Below are 22,353 nucleotides of genomic sequence, written 5' to 3' on the forward strand. Positions count from 1 at the left end.
GCTGTCCCTAGTTGTTCCTTTACCAATTTTGGACATGTGTTTGCACCACATGTTGTTTGAGTCATGTGCGGACTCTGTAATGTATGAATCTACCCCATGTGTATCAATAGAAACACTAAGTTTATCTCTATTTATGTTGTCTTTCGTACTACTTGTACCACCTGACGCCATACTCGTTGCAACCATGGTAGGGGGGGAGTTAGTAGAGGGTGATGCCATAACATAGGAAGCATAGTATGCCTGCCAGACAGCTGCAGTAATCAGACCATTGGTAAAAAATATCCCTAATATCTTTATTACAATTGCTAATACCCCTGGCATACCTTTCTTACCTCTGCTGCGGTCCTGCAGCCACTTTACTTTTAGATGATATAGATGCCCGCCTGAAAATCTCTCAAAGTATGCGTTATTTTGTTAGTATCTTTAAGTCAAGCCCTCCCTATCAAGTAATCGTTGAATGCCCAGGCAAAAAGTTGTTCCCACGCTCTCCTTACCTGTCACAAGTCTCTCCCCTTCTCACCTGTTTCTCTTTACTTGCGACCTTCTTGGATGTGACTTCCTTCTTTCGCACGGTCCGGGATTTATACAGGCCCGTGTGCAGGTCTTCGGATTCCAGCGTGAGGATTGCAAGTCCTACGCCAAGTAGTGTTCAAATATCCAGGACCGGGGACCAGGAAGGAAACAGTATCCTGACTCGGAGGTACGGAACGTCGTGGAACCGAACACAGGAGAAATCCAGGAAGATGAGCACAGAAGAAGGTAGGACAAGGAAAGGGGATGGAAAGGGAGTATAATCAGGAAAATGGGAAACGGGACTCGGAAGGAAGCACCGAGCGAACCCCGGCAAGACACGTCTGACTACTCCAAGCGGTAGCATTGAGACGCGCAGAGCTGCGGTGGCGTGACTGTTTTGTAGGAATTTGAACGTAGTGCATAAAGGCTGGTAAACTGTGTTTCGTATTCAAAGGCCATGTTGGAAGGATCACGGAATTCAGTCCTCTATGGGCCAGGGACCACGAAGTCCAGAATCAACGTAATCGGCAGTTCATGACAGTATGCCTCCTTCGAAGCCCCACACCTCTGGGTTTGCCTGGGTGGATAAGATGATATCTTTTATCAGCCGAGGGCCATTCATGTCTGAGACGGGTTCCCAGGTGCGCTCACTGGGAGGATATCCCTTCCATTCGACCAAATACTGTAGTTGACCTCGTCGGTACCTGGAGCCACAAATCCTAGAGACCTCGTATTCAAGTTGGTTATCGGCAATCACTGGAGTAGATCTTGGAGCAGTTTGAGTGGACTGTACATATGGTTTTAACAGAGAAGTGTGGAAGACTGGATGAATCCTTTTCCACGACTCTGGAAGTTGGAGTCGAAAGGCCACTGGATTAACTATTTCCTTTATGGAAAAAGGTCCGTAATATGTGGGAGCCAATTTATTTGGTCGTAGGTGACGAGGAAGGAGTTTCAAAGATAGCCAAACCTTATCTCCTATTGAATAAGAAGGACTAGGCCTTCTTTTGGTGTCTGCATATTGTTTAACATCCTTTCAGGCCTTTTCCAGGTGTTCCTTTGCTTCTTTGTGTACATTGATCATTGTTTCAATCCAGGAATCAACCGCAGGAACTGGGGTAGGATGTGGGAGAATGGATGGTAGAACTGAAGGGTGAAATCCTTGGCTACGAAAGAAAGGGCTGGTCTTGATAGCTGAATGATCCGAATTGTTGTAAGCGAATTCGGCCACAGGTATCAAGAGTGACCAATCATCCTGGACTTTGGTGGCGAAGCAGCAAAGATACTGTTCCAAGGTTTGGTTTACTCATTCCGTTGTTCCATTGGTCTGTGGATGATAGCCCGAGGACAAGGCACGCTGGATCTCCAATATCCGACATAGTTGTTTCCAAAACTGGGATATGTACTGGGCCCTCTGTCAGAAATTATTTTGGAAGGTAGTCCATGAAGCTGGAATATGTGTTCCAGACAAGTCCCAGCTAGTTCAGATGAGGATGGTAGTTTGTATAGAGGTGTAAAATGAGCCAAAGGTGTGACGAAATCGATGGTAACCATTATGGTCGTGTATCCTCTGGAAGAAGGTAATTCCATGAAAAAATCTGTGGCAATGATTTCCCATGGTTTTGTTGGTATTGCTGGTTGGTGTAGGAGACCTGCTGGTTTTCTATTATCATGCATATTCTGATTACACACTGCATAGGATTGGACATAGACTCTTATGTCATCTTTCATCCTTGGCCACCAGAACTGTCTCTGTATAAGACAGAGGGTGTTGGAGATTCCACAGTGTCCCGAATGGAGGGTATCATGGCATAGGTTTGTGTTCTTATGTCTGAGCCCTGGAGTGGGAATGGCCAGCCGTGTATCCTTGAATAGGTATCTGTCTTTTATCTTGAGATTCCATCGATTGTCTCCTTTAGACTTCTTCCAAAGTTCAGAAGACTGTGTTTTAGCTCGAATATCCTCCAGGAGAGTAACAGCTTGAGCTACGAATACTGTGTTGGGAAACATCTTGGGAAAGGTCCGGTCCTCAGGGTTTAATAATCAGGACGTCTGGATAAGGCATCGGCTATGATGTTATGTGCTCCAGGAAAGTGATGGATTTGAAACTGATATTGGGCAAAAAGAAGGCCCAGCGGGCCTGACGGCTGTTTCTGCACTCCAGGGATTGTAGGACTTGTAGATTCCGATGGTCTGTATGGACTTGTACTGGTTGTTTGGCTCCCAGAAGGCGATGACTCCAGTCGGTGAAAGCTTGTCGGATGGCTAGCAACTCCTTCTCCAGGATGGAATAATGAGTTTCATTGGGAGTCAAAGTACGGGAGAGATAGGCAATGGGGTGTTCCTTCTTGTCATCAAGTTCTTGTTTCAGAACTGCTCCGATGGCGTAGTCGGATGCATCCGTCTCAACAAGGAAGGGACGGTCTGTGTTGGGTTGAGCCAGGATGGGGGCTTGTGTGAACTCTGACTTCAACCATTGAAATGCCGAGTCTTGAGCTGAGGACCACTGAAAGGGGGTGTCTTTCTTTAATAGTGTGACAATAGGGTGTACAATATCAGAAAATGTGGGTATGAATTTCCTGTAAAAGTTAGCGAGCCCCAGGAAGGATTGAATTTGTTTCACAGTGGTAGAACAGGCCAAGATAAGATGGAATCAACCTTAGAAGAACCCATTCCAATACCCTTGGGGCTAAGAACAAATCCAAGATAGTGAACAGTTGATACATGGAAAAGGGATTTTTCAGGTTTGGCCGGGAGCTTATGTTCTCGTAAACGCTGTAAAACTGCCTTAACGTGTTCTTCGTGTTTCCGAGGTTCCTTGGAGTAAATCAGTATGTCGTCTAGGTATACAATGACGAAAAGGAACAACATTTCAGAAAAAACCTGATCCATGAAACGTTGGAATATTGCGGGGGCATTAGCAAGTCCAAAGGGCAAAACCAGATACTTAAAGTGGCCAAAGAGTGTTCTGAAGGCTGTTTTCCACTCATCACCTTCTTTTATACGAATGAGATGGTAGGCACTCCTGAGATCCAGTTTAGTGAAGATGACTGCACCTCTCACAGCTTCCAGGATGTCCGAAATAAGAGGTAATGGGTAACGGTCCTTGAGGGTGCATTGGTTAAGGCCACGGTAATCCAAACATGGTCTAAGCTCCTTGGAATCTTTCTTAGGAACGAAGAAGAGGGAGGCTCCCGCTGGGGACTTGGAGGGTCGAATAGTTCCATTCATTAAGTTGGTGTCCAGATACTCCCGGAGGGCCCTTTTTTCAGGTTTGGATAGAATGAACATTCTTCCAAAGGGAATCACTGCTGAAGGGTCGTTGTCAATGGCACAATCCTCAGGTCTGTGGGGTGGGAGAGATTGAACAAAGGCTGTTGAGAACACATCTGAGTATGTCTGGTAAGCTTGGGGAATCTGGATAATGTTGGAGACAGTTACTGGGGATTGCTGGGTTTCTTGTAGGTCTCCTGAGGGGCCTGGCAAGGTGGTAGGAGATAAACAATGGGACATAGAATGTTCTGAACCACGAAACAAGGAGTCCGCTGCCCAATTGATGTAGGGATTGTGTTTCTGCAGCCAGGGCATGCCTAAAACCATGGGATAGTGGGCAGATTTTATGATGTCAAATCTAATCCTCTCTTGGTGGTTGTTTATCGAAAGAAGAATCGCTTTGGTTTGGTGGGTTATGGGTCCAGAAGACAAGGGTCTCCCATCAATGGCTTCAACAGGTTGCATTGTCTCTTTTGTTTCACGGGGAACGTGATGACTGATGGCCCAATCATGATCTATGAATATGCCCATGGCTCCGCAATCCACTAAAGCCAGGATGGTGTAGGATTCTTTCTTGGACGGTGACAAGAATGCCTGTAAAATCACAAGATTGTTCCGTCCTGGGGTTTTCAAGGAAGGAATTGATGAGGAGCAGACATCCTTCTCCTGAAACTGTGCTTCACTTAGGATCGGGAGCTGGCGTTTCCCGAACGCCGAGGTGGCGCAATAGGGCACTCTCTTACAAGGTGTTTATCAGAGGCACAATACATACAGAGGCCGGTATTAATCCAACGCATCCTTTCTTGTGGGGTAATGGGTCCTCGGAAGGCACCAAGTTGCATGGGTTCTGGGTCCGAGGCTAGAGATGCAGCGGTTTCTTTTTTGTATGGGTGGTCAGTAGCTGCCTTTGGAGATGTTGGCTTAGACTGCCTTTTCTCTGCCTTTCTTTCCTGGATCCGGAAATCAATCTGTAGGGAGAGGTCCATGAGAGCTTGGAAGGAGCTTGCACAGGCTACCTTGGCTAATTCATCATTTACCTCGTCATTTAGGCCTCTTCGAAAGAGGGTGAAGCTGGCTTCTTGGGACAAATCAGCCTTTTTTACTAATTGTTTAAAGCGGGTCACATACGTGAGCATATCCTGGGACCCTTGTTGGAATTCAAGCAGTCTTTCTTGAGCACAGTAAACGAGTTCGGGGCGATCAAACATGGCTTGAAGGCCTTCCACAAACCCATCGTAATCATCCAGGAGTGCGTCACCCGCATTGACTAGGGGGGTTGCCCAAGTTTGGGCATTGCCCGTGAGGTGTGATATCATAAATCCCACCTTTGCTCTTGCGGTGGAAAAGTAGTATGGCTTGAAGGTAAAATGTACCAGACAGGAATCAAGGAAGTCACGGAAGGTTTTTGAGGAGCCATCGTATTTGTCCCCTACTCTTCCCAACAAGACACTTTCTTTGGCTGCAGAGTCGCGAGATAAGACTAACTGCTTTAATGCAGCGTTCTCTGCCTTAAGGTTCTGGACTTCAGTGGTTAACTCCTGCATACCTCGCATGAGGTCTTGAACTGCGCCCTCCATCTTTGTCTTTGTATCAGGTTTAAGGCGCCTCAATCTGTCACAAGTCTCTCCCCTTCTCACCTGTTTCTCTTTACTTGTGACCTTCTTGGATGTGACTTCCTTCTTTCACACGGACCGGGATTTATACAGGCCCGTGTGCAGGTCTTCGGATTCCAGCATGAGGATTGCAAGTCCTACGCCAAGTAGCGTTCAAATATCCAGGACCAGGGACCAGGAAGGAAACAGTATCCTGACTCGGAGGTACGTAACGTTGTGGAACTGAGCACAGTAGAAATCCAGGAAGATGAGCACGGAAGAAGGTAGGACAAGGAAAGGGGATGGAAAGGGAGTATAATCAGGAAAATGGGAAACAGGACTCGGAAGGAAGAATCGAGCGAACACCGGCAATACACGTCTGACTACTCCAAGCGGTGGCGTTGAGACGCGCAGAGCCGCGGGGGCGTGACTGTTTTGTAGGAAGTTGAACATAGCGCATAAAGGCTGGTAAGCTGCGTTTGGTATTCAACGGCCATGTTGGATGAATCACGGAATTCAGTCCTCTATGGGTCAGGAACCACGAAGTCCAGAATGGATGTAATCAGCGGTTCATGGCATTACCGTCAAATCTCTTAGGGTGGGTAATGTTGCTTGGAGATGTGGAAAAGATTGAACTATTATCAAAAGGAACGTGTTATAATACACAAGTATTCTTCTTTTCTGCAAGTGTTTTGGTCTTTTTATAATGTAAATAAATTGGTGCGACAACGCTTCTGGGGTGTTGTCATCCGTGGGCAGCATTTAACCCTGGGCAATGACGTATGCGTTAGTGATGTATGTTCCGTTTTCTTCACTTTACATATACAACAGTACTGCTCGGTACCTGCATGTGCGAGACAAGAAAGAAGAGAGCATGCACGTGTCTACACAGTGTGGTGTATGTTGCAGATCATTGGACAATGTTCAATATTGGGTGGTGGCTGGGGCGGGATTTACTTTATTTTGGGATCTCGTGACCACAGGGTGGGCTATGGGTGGTTGGTTGTTTATGTCTTTTGGAGGGTTTGGTGTCTGGTGCTGTGTCGTTGTTGTCGTCAGTTGTCATTGCTGATGCGTTGGCCCTTTCGTTGATGAGAGTGCGGTCCGTGCTTTGTAGGGCTTGACGTCGTGGATGTGAGTCCATACGTTTTTTCCCTTTATCCTGACAGCTCTAGGAGCTATTTTTTTCCACCTGGTGGGGCCCTGTGAGACGTGGGTTGTTCCACCTCCTTTTAAAGTTCCTTAGAAGGACCTGGTCCCCCCCTTTTACTGTCCACTGTGCAGTTTGTTCCTGTTCTTCGTTTGTTGTTTCTCCTTATTGGTTGTTCTTCGACCCTCCCCGGGTCCGTTCAATCTGTTGAGAGATAAAAGCGACACTAGTAACCATGAAATAGACATATCCGTACATTTCTTCACCAAAGACATTGTGTGAAGCATGGCAATCTGTTGTTGCTCTTGATGGCGGTGTGAGGGGAAGGTGCATTTGGCGTCCAGTCACCACCTTGTGTGGTGTGAGGTGGTGGTCCGACCCTGGCCTATTTCTTAATTCGAACAAGGCCAAGGGGAGGCAGTAAAGCCAACTCTTTTTGGTTGTTTGCTGAATTTTTGCTATCTCTTCGTTTAGGAGGCCTTTGAGCGGTTCGCAGACGCCATTTGCTTGTGGGTGATATGTGCATGCAAATGTATGCTTTATTCCTAAGGGGGCAGTTATGTGTTGGAACATTTCATTGGCAAAGTGTGGGCCATTGTCAGATGGCAGCACTTCGCATACTCCCCACCTCGGGAATACCTCCCTTACCAGAAACCTCACTGCTCTGAAGGCGTCTGCATGGGAACATGGAGCGGCCTCGATCCACCTACAAAATGGGCATACTACTACAATCATGTATCTGTACCCTTGACATACATTGATCATGTCAACGTAATCAATGTGTAGGTGCAGGAAGGGTCCTTCGGGCCGGGGTATAGTACCTTTGATCACTTGCAGCGTGTGACCAGCTGTACATTGCTGGCATGTGAGACAATCGCTAATGAAGTTTTCAATTTGTGACTTTAGCTCGGGACAGAACCACGCTTCCTTTATTCGTGCTGCAATCACTTCTTTTCCTGTGTGTGTGGGGTGGTGTAGTTGAGCCAAAGCTGTTTTCAATAGGGCCAGGGGCATCACTACTTTGCCTGTATTATTCTGTCGCCATAATACTTCAGTTGGGGACATTGTGCATCCTCTTTTGACCCATAGTTCCTTTTCTGCCATAAGTGCTGCTGCCTGTAATACCATTATTTGTGTTTCAGGGATGTGTGTGTACCTATCCTTCATCAACATCTGTCTTGCCCCCCCTTATCTTTTTGTTTTTCTGGGAGGGTCCATGTCTCGCCAAAGTATGCAGCATATTTAGCATGTGCGTCCGCTGTTTCATTACCTTTTGATATTGGATCATCTCCATTTGTGTGGGCCTGACATTTCACTAGAGCTACTTCTTTAGGGTCCTCAATCACTTCAATTAGCTCAGCAAGTAGTAGAGCATGCTGCACCGGAGTGCCATCTGCTCCTCTGAACCCTCTTCATTGCCATTTTATTAACCTTGAGTGCACTGTTGATGTGACGCATGCACTGTCAGAATACATTGTTACCCTCTTGTCATTGCTCTCTTGGAGGGCTAAAATCAGTGCTAGTAGCTCTGCTGCTTGTGCTGAATAGTGTTGTGGAAGCTGGACGCGTTTCACTGGAACGTAAGTCCAATCATCCCTCAGTCATACCACTTCTGTGCCTGTTCTTCTCACCACATCACTCTGGTCAATTGTGGAGGACCCATCTATATACATTATCTCTCCTCCCTCTAGGGCATTTTCCTCAACCTTCCTAGTGCTTGAGTAAATTTCAATGGCCTGTGTGCAGTCATGGGCATAGTTGCCATCTTCCGCTACCTCTGCTATAAACCGTGCTGGGTTTACCTTACTACACCTCACAATTTTCAATTCAGGTCTGGATAGTATTATTTCATAACCTGTTGCCCTTTGAGTTGTCAATGTGGATTTTGGTTTGTTCAATATTGCAAAAAGAGCGTGTTCCATGTACAATGTGGTGGGGCACCCCATTGTTATTGAGGATGATTTTTCTACCGCAAATGCTGCTGCGGCCAGGCTCTGTTCGCACGGGAAGTGACCCATCATTACAGGATCTATATGTCCACTGTAAAATGCTACTGGTTTGTGTCCCATGCTTCTTTTTATGTTAGCACTGCTTTCATTACTGCAGTATCATAATGTGAGAATATGTAGAATTGTTCTTCATAGTTTGGTGTGGCTAGTACTGGTGCAGTTGAGATGGCATGTTTTAATTCATTGAAAGCCTCTGTCATTTCTCTTGTCCATCCCAACTTCTTCTCCCCCCTCTGTGCTCCTCTGAGGTCCTCAAGCAGTGGTCCTATGTATGAACTGTAGTCGAAAACCCATACCCTGCAGTAGTTGCATAGGCCCAAAAATTGCTGCAATTCTCTCACTGTGGGTGTGGTGTGTTTGTTATGGCTTGTGCCCTTTGTGGTGCAATGTTTCTTCCTTTTTGTGAAATGAGCTGCCCTATGTAGAGCACTTGTTCTTGGCAGTACTGTAACTCCTCCTTGTCTACCTTGTACCCTTTCTCGGCTAACACTGTGAGCATTTGTATAGAGTCCCTCCTGCACTTCTCCTCTGTGGTGCTGCAGATGATTATGTCATCTACAGATTGCAGCACTGTACTTTCCATGTCTATTTTTCCCAAATCCATTGTATCACTCTGTTAAAGATGGATGGTGACTCGCAGTACCCTTGTGGTAATCTTGTGTGTTTCCATTTTGTATTGCGGTATGTGAAACTTGTTAAATCTCGTGAGTCAGGGTGTAGAGGTTTTGAGAAGAAGGCATTTTTGAGGTCGATCACAGTGAACCGTGATGCCTCTGCTGGTATTCCACACAGTCTAGTGGCTGGGTTAGCCGCTATAGGCTATTCTGCTTCTACAATGTGGTTGAGGGGTCTTAAATCTTGGATGAAACACCAGGACCCTCCCTTTGACACAACGCACAGGATACAATGCAGTGTTGCATGGGGACTCTGATGGTACCAGTATTCCTCTATGCACTAGGGCAGTTAATATTTCATAGATCCCCTCATCTGCCTCTTTGGACAGTGGGTATTGTTTTACCCTGGGCAGCATTGCCCCTTTTTTCAACTTTATCTTTACTCCTCCAATGCTTTTTATGCAACCTACGTCATATGGACTAGTGGTCCATAGAGATGCTGGTACTGCTGCCAAATCATCCTTATAAAATGGCACTTCAGTAGGGGCGGGTGCCTCTAGTGCCATTGCCATCTTTTTGTGCTACTTCTTTGTATGTCACTCTCAACCAAATGTCAACGCTCATCTCAAACACCATCTCCCCATGTCCGTTATCTTCCGAGAAAAGCTCTTCATCTGCTACATGTGTTAGTCGGCATCCTTCTGCTGATGCTATTACTGCTCTCAATGCCCACCCCTCCCTATCCTGGGCATGAACTGCAATGTAGTCTGTGGCTGCCACAATACTCTCAATGCTCACTGATATCATGGCCCCTTCCTTTTTGCTAGTCGATGTTTTGGGTCTGAAAAGGTAAGCTGCTGGTCTCCAAATTTTGCCCTCAATTCCTTGCAGCCATGCTATTGCCATGTCTGTTCCATATTGGAAGATGTCTCCATCTACTGGTTCTGCCCTGGCCACTGTTTTGCCACAGTAAGCCTGCAGGATGTGACATACTGTGAGCATATTAATGCCTGGTGTGGAGCATACTATTCCTTTGTCAGTAAAGGAGATTGTCATGTTCAGTCTGCTCATGATGTCTCTCCCTAGTATGTTAACTGGTGACTGTTTTGAGTATAGCAGTGGGAGAGATTGTTATTAATAGGATGGGATACATCAAAGACATCTGTGGGCTGTCCTATTGTGGGTATAGTGACTGTCTGTTCCCTATGTAAGGGTTGTGACCCAATATTGTCACCCTCCCCAGCTGTGTCTGTTGTATAGGTGTGTCGTTGTCTTGTATTTGTGTAAGCTGCTGCACTGGTTGGAACTGTTGTTGTTGTGTCGTAACCGCCTGTTGTTGTGGTGTGTATGTTTGAAGTTGTAGCTGTGGTTGTAGTGGTGCTTGTTGTTGGAGCTGCAGTGGTACTTGTTGTTGTGGTAGTGTTCCCGCCCCCTGTTGTGGCTGCTGTTGTTGGTAGAATTGTTGTTCCCCGTTATGCCCCTGCTGTCCCTGTTCTCCCCAAGCTGCTTGTGCCGCTCTCATTCTACAAATGCGTGACATGTGTCCTACCAGTCCACATATCCAGCATGTTGGTGGCTCTCATGCTTGCCATGGGTATCCCCCCGTGTTGTCTGAGTACCCCTGCTGTCCATAGTGATTGTAACCCTGGAACCCTCCCCCTTGTTGTTGCACAGCCGGGCCAAATCCTCTCCCTCTTGTTTGTCCGCCCCTCCCCCTGTAGTTGTTTGAATACCCATTTCCCATTTGCATGTAACCCGCTCCCATCTGCGCTGTGTATGGTGGTGGTGGTGGCATCTGCTGTGTCGTTATTTGTGCTTGCTGTAGTGGTGCTGTCTGTTGTTGTGTGGTGCCTTGTGTTACTGTGACCTGGTCGGGGCTCTTATCAGTGCACCCTCTATGGCATATTTGGATAGTTTCTTTTGAACCAATTTCACTTCCTCTGCCTTTCTATCTTCCTCCTTTTGTTTCATCTTTTCTTGCCACATACTGCAGTGTTGCACTATTGTCAGCTGTATCTCTGGCCATGCCTTAACTTCCATTCCCACTAGTCTCTTCAACTGTCTCTGCACTTGTTCCGGGAGCCCTTGCACCAATATGTGATAAAAAATTGCTAGTGTTTTGTCCCACGGTTCCCGCGTTTCCAGGCACCACTTCTCCTGAATCTCCTTGATGTAATCAACAGGATCTTCAGTCTCACGCATCTTGTGTGATGTTATTGCTTCTATGTCTGAAGTGTCTGGGTATTGGACCCTCAATGCCTGCCATAGCGCGTGCCTACAGTAAGCAAATGGCGCTCCATCATGTGACATGTCGCTTATTATTACCCCTGGGAATCCCACCCTCTTCCAAATGTCGTCTGCAGCATCCCCCAGTATTGAAATTAGCAACCCCTTCATATCACCCACCGTTAACTTTTGTCCCGCAGTGTGTTTTTCCATTTCATATATCCACTTCCCAAGTCCTCTACTCAGAGATGGAAGTCTGCATTTGATATTTTCTTTGTCTGCATGTTTCCATGGGACATATTGTGGTCTAGATCCCCCTCTCTCCAGGAGTGGCATTAAATTGTACTCCCTCACCTCCCCCGACGTTCTTCTGTGTGGAGACATGTCCGTTTATTCGTCGCCTTCTTCCATATTAGATAACTCTTCATATTACAGTATATCACTCTATCACTTCCTATGTTTTTCTTCCCCCTTCTGTTACTTTCCTTCCCCATCCTGCGTATATCAACTCGTTCCTCCTTCCTGCGCCCCAGGAGGTCCCTAAGTCAGTTAACATATGGCGTGTGTAGTGCGGGTGGTGTCAGCGGCCGTGGTGTTTTTCTACTTATTTGTCTATTTTTCATTCCTTCTGTGTTTTGCTCTCCCCGTGTCCCACTTTCCCATAGTGACCTGCAGTCTGTGCGTGTTATGTATTATTTATCTAGACCCTACCTATTCCCATCACTTCGCCCTCAGCACGAACCTTCCTCCTCCTCGCTGCAGAATCCATCTGAAATGTCAATCCCCACTCTGTGCGTTTTCCCCCCACCGTTACTGTCTTTAAATCTATTAAGTCTATGTCCGTGGACTCACCTCCCTTCTCTGCGGCCCCTTGAGTTGATGTTATCGCAAACTCCTTATCCTGATGCCTATACTTTTTTGCCCCATGTTCCATCCTCCTCTCTCTTCTTTCTTTATTCTTTTTCTTTTCTACCTCACCACCTATTTCCGCTCGTGCTCTGCAAAGTTCATCCATTACTGCGTCGCCCACCTTTCCTAATATCTTTTCCTCCTCTTCCTTGCTTCCCCATATTCCCCCCTCCCTTTTCAATATGCTTTCTATAACCTTTCCTTCTTCATATTTTCGCACACTCTCTGATATGATTTTCTTTTTCCATAGTCCCATTTCCCTGACATTCTCTTCTCGCACCTCCTCCTTCCTTCTCATCTGCCGTTGTTCCATGCGTGCCACTCTTTCCGCAATATACGCGATTCTTCCTTTTTCCTTTCTTCCTCTTGTTGCTTCACCCTCACCTTCTCTTCCTTATTTGCTTTCTTTTCTTCCTTTCTTTCCCACGCTTCCTGCTTGAACTGTCTGATCAGTGTGCTCCGTACTTCCCTTAATTCTGCCAGTCTTTCCTCCAACATCTCTTCCTCGTCCTGTGACAATTTTCCTTCCACCTTTTTACTTACCTCGTGCCCTGTTTGTAGGTAATCCATCTCTTCCTTACTTACCTGTACCACTGCTTCCTCCTCTTCCCCTGTTAGCATCTCCGGAGCTTCAGAAGCACCTGTGCTGCTATCCATTCATCTGACCCTATGATTGCTAAATCTCCCAGGACCGGTTGTCCGCCGCCCGTGCTTGCCTGTTTTTGTTTTGTTTCTGCTGTGCTCCTCACCCCCACCCCCTTTTGGTAGCTATCCGTTGGCACGTATGGTGGTGGGCTGTATGCAGGGTTGGAATATCCCTCAGTGGCTGTTAGTGGTGACCGGGCAGCTTCTCTCAGCTCTGTTACTGGATACAACCCCCCTTCCTCATTCTTCACTTCTTTAGCTATCAGTATATCCTCTCCACCTTCCTTCTTTACCTCTGACACTCCGAACGATCCTTCTGACTCTTCCTCACTTTCTTCAGTACTAGGCGGGGTTTTTGGTGCTTTACCCCCGCCCCCTCCTTTCACCTTCTCCTTCTTTACCTCATTCTCCTACTTTACCTTTTTCTCCTCCTTTACCCCCTGAATTGTGAACATCCCTGGTGCTCCTGGTGTACACCCCTGGAACATCTTTCAGAGATCGAAAATTTCTAAATGACTCGCTAGCTTCTTCCCCTTGTATGTATTGTATAGATATGCCAGCAGAGAGTGTTGCGTACACATATCAAAGCTGCCGTTGGGCGGCCAGGGTACCCTTAGCTTGTTGTCCGTTCCTTGTGTCCACTCAATACTATACCTTACTATTGTCTCTCTGTGCGGTGTTAATGTCGTGCAGATGTTTTGAAGTGGTGTGCTTAAAGCGCTTGCTCTGAGCCCTAATCCCGCTCACGCCCCTATCCCATAGTATGTGGACATGTTACAGTTTTGCTTTTTTCAATATCACCGTTTTACCTGGCCCTGTAAGTTGGGGATTTACGACTGTCCGAATGGAAGGCAATCTTTTTATAGCAATGCTTTTACTGTTCTTCTCTCCCGATGTTCCATCGTGGCCCCCTTCAGCTGTGGCGCATGAAGCCCCCTGCGGCTGCGTGCCCTGTGCGGTGTGCTTTTGAGCTGCCCCACCTTCCTGTGCCATCGGTATTCGGCACACCCTTAACTTAGCTCCTCCTCCTCCCCCGCCCTCACTGTCTGCGCAGTTTTATACTTCCTTACCCCCTCCGGTCTGTCGCACCGTCCTCTGGTGCAACCCCCCTGTCGAGGACGGGCCGGCGTTCTCCTTGCACGGCCGCCTCTTCCCATTCACCCCTCCCTTGCTGCGTTTCTTTGTCTCAATCACCCCCGGAGGAAAACGAGATGATTGTCGCATCCTCTACAAGCCCTGTGGGTGATGTCACCAACCTCTACAACATATTACCGGTACGTACAATTACACAACCAATGAACGTACGATATCTTTGACACTCTTATTCCCCGTTAACCCCACAGCTGTCTTCTCACCACGTCTGGAGTGGAGTATTCAACAATCAATAACAATTATAATTGGTCTGCATACGCTGCGTCGCCTCGTGTGTGACACGCCCCCTCTCTAGGGGAGCTTAACCAGCCAATTATCTTCCGCACTTGGGAAACAATCTAGCTACCTCCTGCGGGAATACGTCATCTACCCACTGAGCTAAAACACTCAACTAGTAGGAATCCTCATCTATTTATTGATCTACAAAGTCAATATATAGGAAAGCCACACCTCCCTTATACAGGTGTCCGCAATCTAGACCAATCAATGAGACCCGTCAGTCATATGTGGGTGCTCGAGGCCCCACCCAATCCGCTCTGTGACGCTGTAGGGGACAACCTTCGTGCCTGTCCCGCAACACATCACACATCTATCGCTGCTTATTAATCAAAATCTTTTTCAACACACTGTAACAATCGCCCGCCACCCTCTTTACAATTCCTCCCCTCTCCCGCACAACATTACATTGCCGGTTGTGTGTGCCATACTCACATCAAGACCTCGCTTGCCAGTGCCGCTTGACTGCGTGCACCCCTCCCAATCAGCTCGCGGTCTCTCCTCTCGTCTGGACCACGTCTGGACACCCGCCAACTGCGGGCGGGATACTTCTCAAGTCAGCTCCCAACGGCCAATCTCCAGATTGCGCTGTCTGGTCATCTCGCAGTTCCGTGATGGTCCTCTAGTCCTCAAAAGGGGGCAACGGCAGAGGGGGCCGCGTTGCTGGGCCACCTGACGCAAGCAGTCTTGTTGTGGTTGCCCTTAATATAAGCAGATCTCAAACAGATCTCAGCAGTGCCTCCAACTTGACGGGGTGAGTTCCCGGGAGCCGGCAGGGCCATCCGCGGACCTCCATGGCTGGGGACACCCCAACTCCTCCCGTGCCCCACAAGGAGTATGAGGCACATACAAGAGCAAGTTTTGTACTGCTGTTTCTTACAGAAACAAGCAGGGATGAACTCTAGACCATATGCATCCGTGAGGCTCTTGTCATTAGTGGGCTTGCAGGCCCTTTTTAGCGTTGTATGACGCGCTACGTGCGTCACCTGGGAAAACTATCCTCAAAACCTAGCGCCACTTTGGGTTGGTATAGTCACTTATAGGAAAGACTGTTATTGGGTGAGGAAGGGTCAGGTGGTACGCTTGGGCCATCCCTAACAATTGCTACAACAAATGTGTTACAAGGGGACAATTGGTGATTGGCTAGACTGTTGTGGCGTCATGATGCACCCCTCGTACTCTGATTGGTTCATCCGCGTGCCCCCAAGCCTGGGACCATTGTTGTTCCCAGCTTGCGGTGTGCCTGGTGCTGGCAACAATGTGTGACTGTGTATCAGTGGCGGACAATGGACAGGTCTGACTAGTGCCTAGTGCGTATGTCTTTCCCATCGCTGTAGGTGTCCAACTTGTCACTTTATTGTTGCAGACTGTGTCCCAGACGTGAGACCCCAACGCTTTTCTGTCCCATAGGCTTGGCATCATATCAGGTTGGCTTGGTCAAGTGTTGTGGGACGGTGGCTGGAGCAGAATTATGAGCATTTGATTTGTATTTCGGCTCCTATGAGCGTTTAGCAGTGGCAGGTGCAACCTTGGCGCGGGGAGCTTGGCATGTAGATTGCAACATCGCGGCCTTGGCTGTGGGCTTTCGTTGGGGCTTGTTCTGTGTGATCAGCGCTTTGTAGTTTTTGTCTGAGAGGCTTCTGCCTGGGGACTCTTGCTTTGCTGCCTACCTGGGCCTAGTTTCTGGGTGGAGGTACATGATGCATAATATGGGGGTCGCGAGGGGCGACAGAGTGTTATATGCATTCGTAGGTATGTAGGGTGGCGTCTTCATGGCGTTAGTGGCGAGAAAGCACCTGCAAGCATATACAAAAGCTCTTCAGGCATCTTGCGTTTCTGCGGTGCTGTAGGTGGCCTATGTGGAAAATAACAACGATGCATGTCTGTGGGTGTATACGGTCCTCTGTGTCATAGCACTGAGTATGTTCTTCGTGTAGGTTGGTGTGTGAGTGACCGATGTGCATGGTGGCACGTGTGTTCTTTTCCGTTGGCTATGTCGCCATGGCATCTCTAACAATGATGGTGTTTGTGGTTACTGTCTAATCGAGTTGGTCCATAAAGTCGACGTCAGTTCCACCTGAGGTTCCCGCACGTTGTTTCATTAACGGGCAGGCTCCCGGGCCATGTGGGGCGTGGCCACAGTGGATCTTGGTGTCTGGTGCGGAAGTGAGCAGGTCGAATTCCTCTCACAGGGGGTGCATGGGCCGTGACGTCCTGGCCAATGGTTTGGATGAGAACGGGGGGAAGGGATTCTCCCAGTTTCCCTCTTCATCGTAGTGGAGCACAAACCTTCCAAGCAAGTTCATATACACATTCGCCAATTTCATACACCAAGTCATGACATGTCTAGCATTTTCAATTTAAGTTATTTTTTACAAATGCGACAATATCTATTTTGTGCAGAGATTTTTAACTCGGGTCTGATGCAAATAGTACCGGCAATCTATTAATGTGCAAAAGAAACAAAAATCAGCAGAGCAACAGAGAGGGAAACATTAGTAGATCATTTCTGGGTATCTTCCTTTTGTGGTTACTAGCCATACCATCCCTAGCAATATGTTTGTAGCTCATTACCCATTCTCAGGCATCAAGTCTTTTTCAGAATTTGTCTTTTGTGTGTAGTACCCATTGCCCCATTCAGGGCTCCAGTCAGATAGTGGAAATGTATAATTGACCAGTTCATGGTATATGTCACTATCTCCTTTTTTTGCTGATTCCCCCAGAATTCCTAATAGTGGACATTTATGAGTAGTTTGTGATTTAATATGCAGCAAGCATCTCCTCTTCACAGCAAGGGGTGGTAAAGAAGTCAGTCCTATTTTCAGGGCTGACTTTTTAAAATCTGCAAGGAACTTGCCAATCCTACTGCAGTCCCCATTTCTCCTCTGCCTTCCCTGGCCCTCTGCACTTCTCTTGCCTCTCACCTCCTTACTAAACGTTAAGACATCTTATCCTCTCTCTCCTCTAAACCACATACTTCTCCCTCACCCGCTCTCAGGCCTCGCTTGACCGCCTTCCCTCTGTCAGAAACTGTTGGTGGCAACAGTAAAGACACAGTTCAAGGGTGTTTATTAAACTGTATGAATGGGTGAGAAAAATGCCTAATCTAAACCTAAATCTAAGATGAGAGCATGCTATCACCATCAAATAATAACACGGTTCAAGTGGAGTCTAGTGAAATTAAAAGGGCCTATACTAAAAAAACAAAATTGCCAATCCTTACCGCTATGCTACAAAAAAAGTGTGGGATAATGTTCACAAGAAAAGAAAGAAGTGTTCATGAAATGATAAGTCACAATAGTATTGTGGGCTCTCCCTTCCCCACGTTTTTAGCATGGATCAAGGTGGGACTACTGAGCACAGCACACTCCTGGGCCTCTCCAGCACGTATTTTACAGTTCCTTTAAATGATAACAGGACCTTCTGGGGCCAGGTCTCTTTTCTGCAAAGTCTCTTGCCTTAGACAGCCTGCTGGATCAAAACAACAAACAATCAATAGTTCCTTCGTTATCTTTCACATTGGGTGATTGCTCTTCGCCCCTTGGATCTCCCTCCCTGAGCTCTGATCCTTCTTGCAGTGTGGGCCTCCCTCTGTCGGCTTCACTACGGCCTTTCACTCACAAAATCAGCAATTTGTAACATTCAAGAGTCTTAATGTCTTTTGAACCGATCGTTCACTGTGGACATCCCTCGGTCGGGTTCACTCTTGTCAACACAATGTTCTCGAGTGCTTTATGTTTCACCCTGATTCGCAGGCATCCCTAAACCCGGTTCATGTTTGTCAGATACACAGTTCACTTTACTTTATCGCAACATAGGATTCACTTTCCTTGTTTTTTCTCTTCACAAGATACTTTCGATTGTACAAGGGATTTGACATACCCTTATAGGACCAATCTGACCCTTCATGCTGGCCTCTCCTAGGGCCTCCTCGTACTTGCAGTTTCAACAAAGGGGTCAGCCAGAGTCCTTCGAATGAACGCTTCTGCAGTGCCTGACCACTCTGCAGCTGGCCCTCACTGAACTTTCCAAAAAAGTTCAAACACACACAGGTTCTTTGTTCACAAGTTCCTTGAGTTCATATAATGTTGCCAATTTCAACCTTCGGCTCAACACAGCCCAGCTTACTATCAGCTCTCCCCAACTCGCTGGCTCTGTTAAATTCATTGGTGTTTCTTGTCTCTGGAGTCAAGGTTGATACCATGGTACTAGGTACGTCTCCCTGGCTTGGCTATCAGTGCTGGTGGGCCTTGTGCACCGTTGACATCTCTTATACCATACGCCAGCTGTTGTTCCCGGTCTTCTGATTTCTTTCACAGAGGCTTCACGGATCTGGGTTGAAAAGGGCAAGGGCACTTCCCTCCTTGTAGTCCTTTCCGGTCTCAGCCCCTTTCTTCTCCGTTTGAACTGCTGTCCTGGAATAGCTGCTTCCTTGTGTGGTTGGCCTTGCTCGTAATGTGCTCTGCCTTTTGTCCCTGTGGGCAAGGAAAAGGGTCATCTGGTGTGTAGTTGTTGTCAATTGTCTGGCTGTGCCTAATCCTTGTATTTGGACATGTCAAGTAAACAGCTCTGGTGTTAGTCCATTGTCTTTCATGGTGTAAGAAAGTGTTTGTGTAGGAAAAGGAGGGATAAAGCTTCTAAATATCCTATAGGGTAGGATAGAGAAAAGGTGGTGTCAAAAGAAAGAGGATACCGCGTCTCACTCTTTGTGTGTCCCACTTACACACCCTGAAGACCCCCCATCCAGGTGATCTTCCCCAATGATCAACCCCCAGGAACTGGATACAATAGCGATGGCCATGTCGTGGCCATCTGGATGACAGATCTCTGGGAACTAGAGGGAGAGACACCTTCAGGTTTCTCACAATTCCTACTGATGAGGTTTTTAGACAAGTCCTCTCTCTGAAAGTCTCATCCAAACAGGTGTTCCCCTGCTCCTCCAAAACTATCATGGACAACATTGCCTCTGTTTCTCCAGACTTGTATGATTTCTGCAATCACTCCTTTGCCACTGGATCCTTCCCGTCACTCCTCAAGCACTCCCTTGTGCAGCGTCTCCTCAAAAAGCCTTCTGCCAACCCTTTCTGTCTGGGTAACTACCATCCTATCACCATTACTCCTTTTCTGGGCAAACTCTTTGAAAATCTGGCCATCTTTGAGCTTTACCTTCACACTGAATCTGTTGGCTGTTTCCATCACCCTCAGTCTGGCTTCGGAGCGGCCACAAGCACGGAAACTGCTCTCCTGAACATCCGTGAAGACCTGCTCTCAAACCTTGATTTGAACCTTCCTTCTGCCCTCATTCTCCTCGATCTTTTTCTGCTTTTGATATGGTCAACCATGCCATCCTGCTCAACCGCCTCTCTGTGATTACGTGGGTATCACTTATCAGGCCCTGGCCTGGCTGAACTCCTTTCTCACTGATTAACCCTGTCATGCGTAACTGGGGTCCTTCTTCTATTCTATCCCTCTATCTATCCGTGGTATTCCCGAGGGGTCTAATCTAGCTGTTTAACCAATACCTGGCACCTCTTGCCCACCGCATAGCCGCTCTCTGCTCCAACTTTCAGTGTTATGGGGATGACGCACAGCTCTCTATCAGGTTCACCTCAGCCACCTCTACTCCTTCTCTCATTCCTGACTATCTGTCTGCAAATCAGGAGTGGTGTGCCACCAATGATCTCTGCCTTAATGCCACTAAAATGGAGATCCTCCTCCTCAGAACACCAGCTCCCTCCTTTCATCTCTCTATCTGGCTGCCAACTCTGGGCCCTCTTCCTATTCCTACCTGTGAAGAACCTCAGTGTCATCTTCAACTCCACCCTCTCCTTCTCTCCTCACATCTCTGACGTCTCTAAGAAGTCAAACTACCAGCTGCACCTCCTCAGAGGTATTCTTCCTTTCCTCACTTTCCCCCAGAAGCTCACTGTCTCCAGAGGTTGGTCCCTTTCTAGGTTGGACTACTGCAACAGCCTCTTTCCAAATCTCTACAACTTATCCAGAACAGGACTGCGAGACTTGTCCTTGGCCTCAAGCCTAAGGATTGTATCTCTCCAGCCCTGAAACCTCTTCATTGGCTCCCAGTGGTGGCAAAGATCAAGTTCAAGACCCTCTGCATTGTCCACAAGGCTTTCTAGGGCCTTGGGCCACACTACCTCCAACTCTCTCTTCCTAAACATCTTCGTTCTCAAGCTCTATGCTCATCCACCTCCAACTCTGAGGTTCTGTCGATTTTCCAAGGAGAAGGTTGGGGGCAGATCTATTTCATCAGCTGGGGCCTTCCTCTGGAACAGCCTCCCTGACTCTCTGAAACTTGAGCAGAACCACCTCTGGTTCCAGAAGCGACTCAAGACCTTCCTCTTTGCGTCCGCCTTCTGTCTTCCTCTCCCTGCTGATTACCTGTCTGATCCACGCACTGGTCACCTGGCCACCCTCTTAATTTGGACCCAGATCCCTGCATGTCCAGTTACAACACACACTGCCTCTTAGCTCCCCCAGAACTTTTCATCTGTATCTGTAAACCTAAAGTCCCCTTTCTTGCATGTATGAGCCACCCGTTGGCTGCACTCCTGAGTACCCGCACTGTGCCACCTGTTGGCCCGCACTTCTCTATTCCCCCTACCGACTCAGGACTTCTGCTCTCCCTCTTCCCTGCACTAGCACGATGTGATTGACACAAGGCCTATTAAGATCATTGTTTTGTTCTCCCTTTGTTTGTTTCCCCCTCCTTGTCTTGTCACACCTAGAAACACTTTTGTACAGGCGCGTTATAAATGCCATATCATATCGTATCATATCAGTACTAAGGGCATTATGGTACTGGAAGCTCACAATCTTATTAGTCATTTTAAAATAATTTAATCTACTTTGTTTAAAGGGTTCACAGCATATATTTTTAAGGGGAGCTTTTAAAGGAAGTAATGTCTATCCAAACCTAATATAAAATAATAACTACTAAAAGTAGTTGCATCATCTCCCTGTTCCCTATATATATATTATTTTCCTGTTTACTAAAAGGAATCTCATCCTTTATACCTTGGGTAAGTCTGGGAGAGGAAGTCTTACTATGACAACATGCCATCAAATATTCAGCCATTAGGGAAACCTCACCCTCAGAAGAGGACGAATACTTTGTCCCTCCTGATGGAGTCCTAATATTCCCTTGATGGCCTTCTGCTTCCATCTGATACACCCAGCTAATGTCACCCACAGGGTTAGGATCAGGTAGCGGCTGCCTTCTCCTGGCCACATGGGGGAAGAATTTAGGCTGGGATTCTGTGAAGATTCTTCAGGATTCATCACACCTAGCAGTATTCAGTCGTCTGAAGTCCTGCTGGTGCTCCATATCATTACCATGATCTACTGGCACTTCTGCATGCTCTTTTACCTTTCTGATTGTTACATGACTTTGTGATTCCATAGAAGATATACTGGTATAGTTTCCTTCATCTGAGGAATCTGTAACATTCTTCTGTTCTTTACCCATCTGATTTGTCTTTGGTTTCACTAACCAGCTGCTCAGAATACCTGGTTGTTGAGAACGCCCTCTTCGGTTTTCTCTCTTGCTGGCTTTTTTTAGAATTCCTCGGTATATAATTTGGGTTGCCATCCAGATTTCCAGTTACCTGATTATTAGCTATCTGGGCATTTTCCTCTTGTGCCTGTTGCAGCTTTAGTTGTCTTTTTTGTTTGCGGGTTAAGTGTATCTCGGAAGTACAATTTGAATCGTTCCTGCAGGCGTTTTCATGGTCATGGTCACCTACCATGACCAGTTGCGATGCAATGATTACTTCCTCAGTAGGGGCATTGTTCATCTAAGCAATTACAATTAGCTCATCCAGGTCCCTTTCTTCTGTATCATTTTCTTTAGTAAAAGAATCTGGTGCTGGGATGATTTCTAAGATTATTATCGCTCATTTTTATCAAAGCCTTAAAGGCAAACTGTATTGACGCTACTGAGGCCTAAAGTTCATTATATGCAGTGTTCATTATAG

The sequence above is a fragment of the Ambystoma mexicanum genome, chromosome 8, assembly GCF_040938575.1.
Source record: "Ambystoma mexicanum isolate Mex_15411 chromosome 8, UKY_AmexF1_1, whole genome shotgun sequence".
NCBI classification, from domain to species: domain Eukaryota; kingdom Metazoa; phylum Chordata; class Amphibia; order Caudata; family Ambystomatidae; genus Ambystoma; species Ambystoma mexicanum.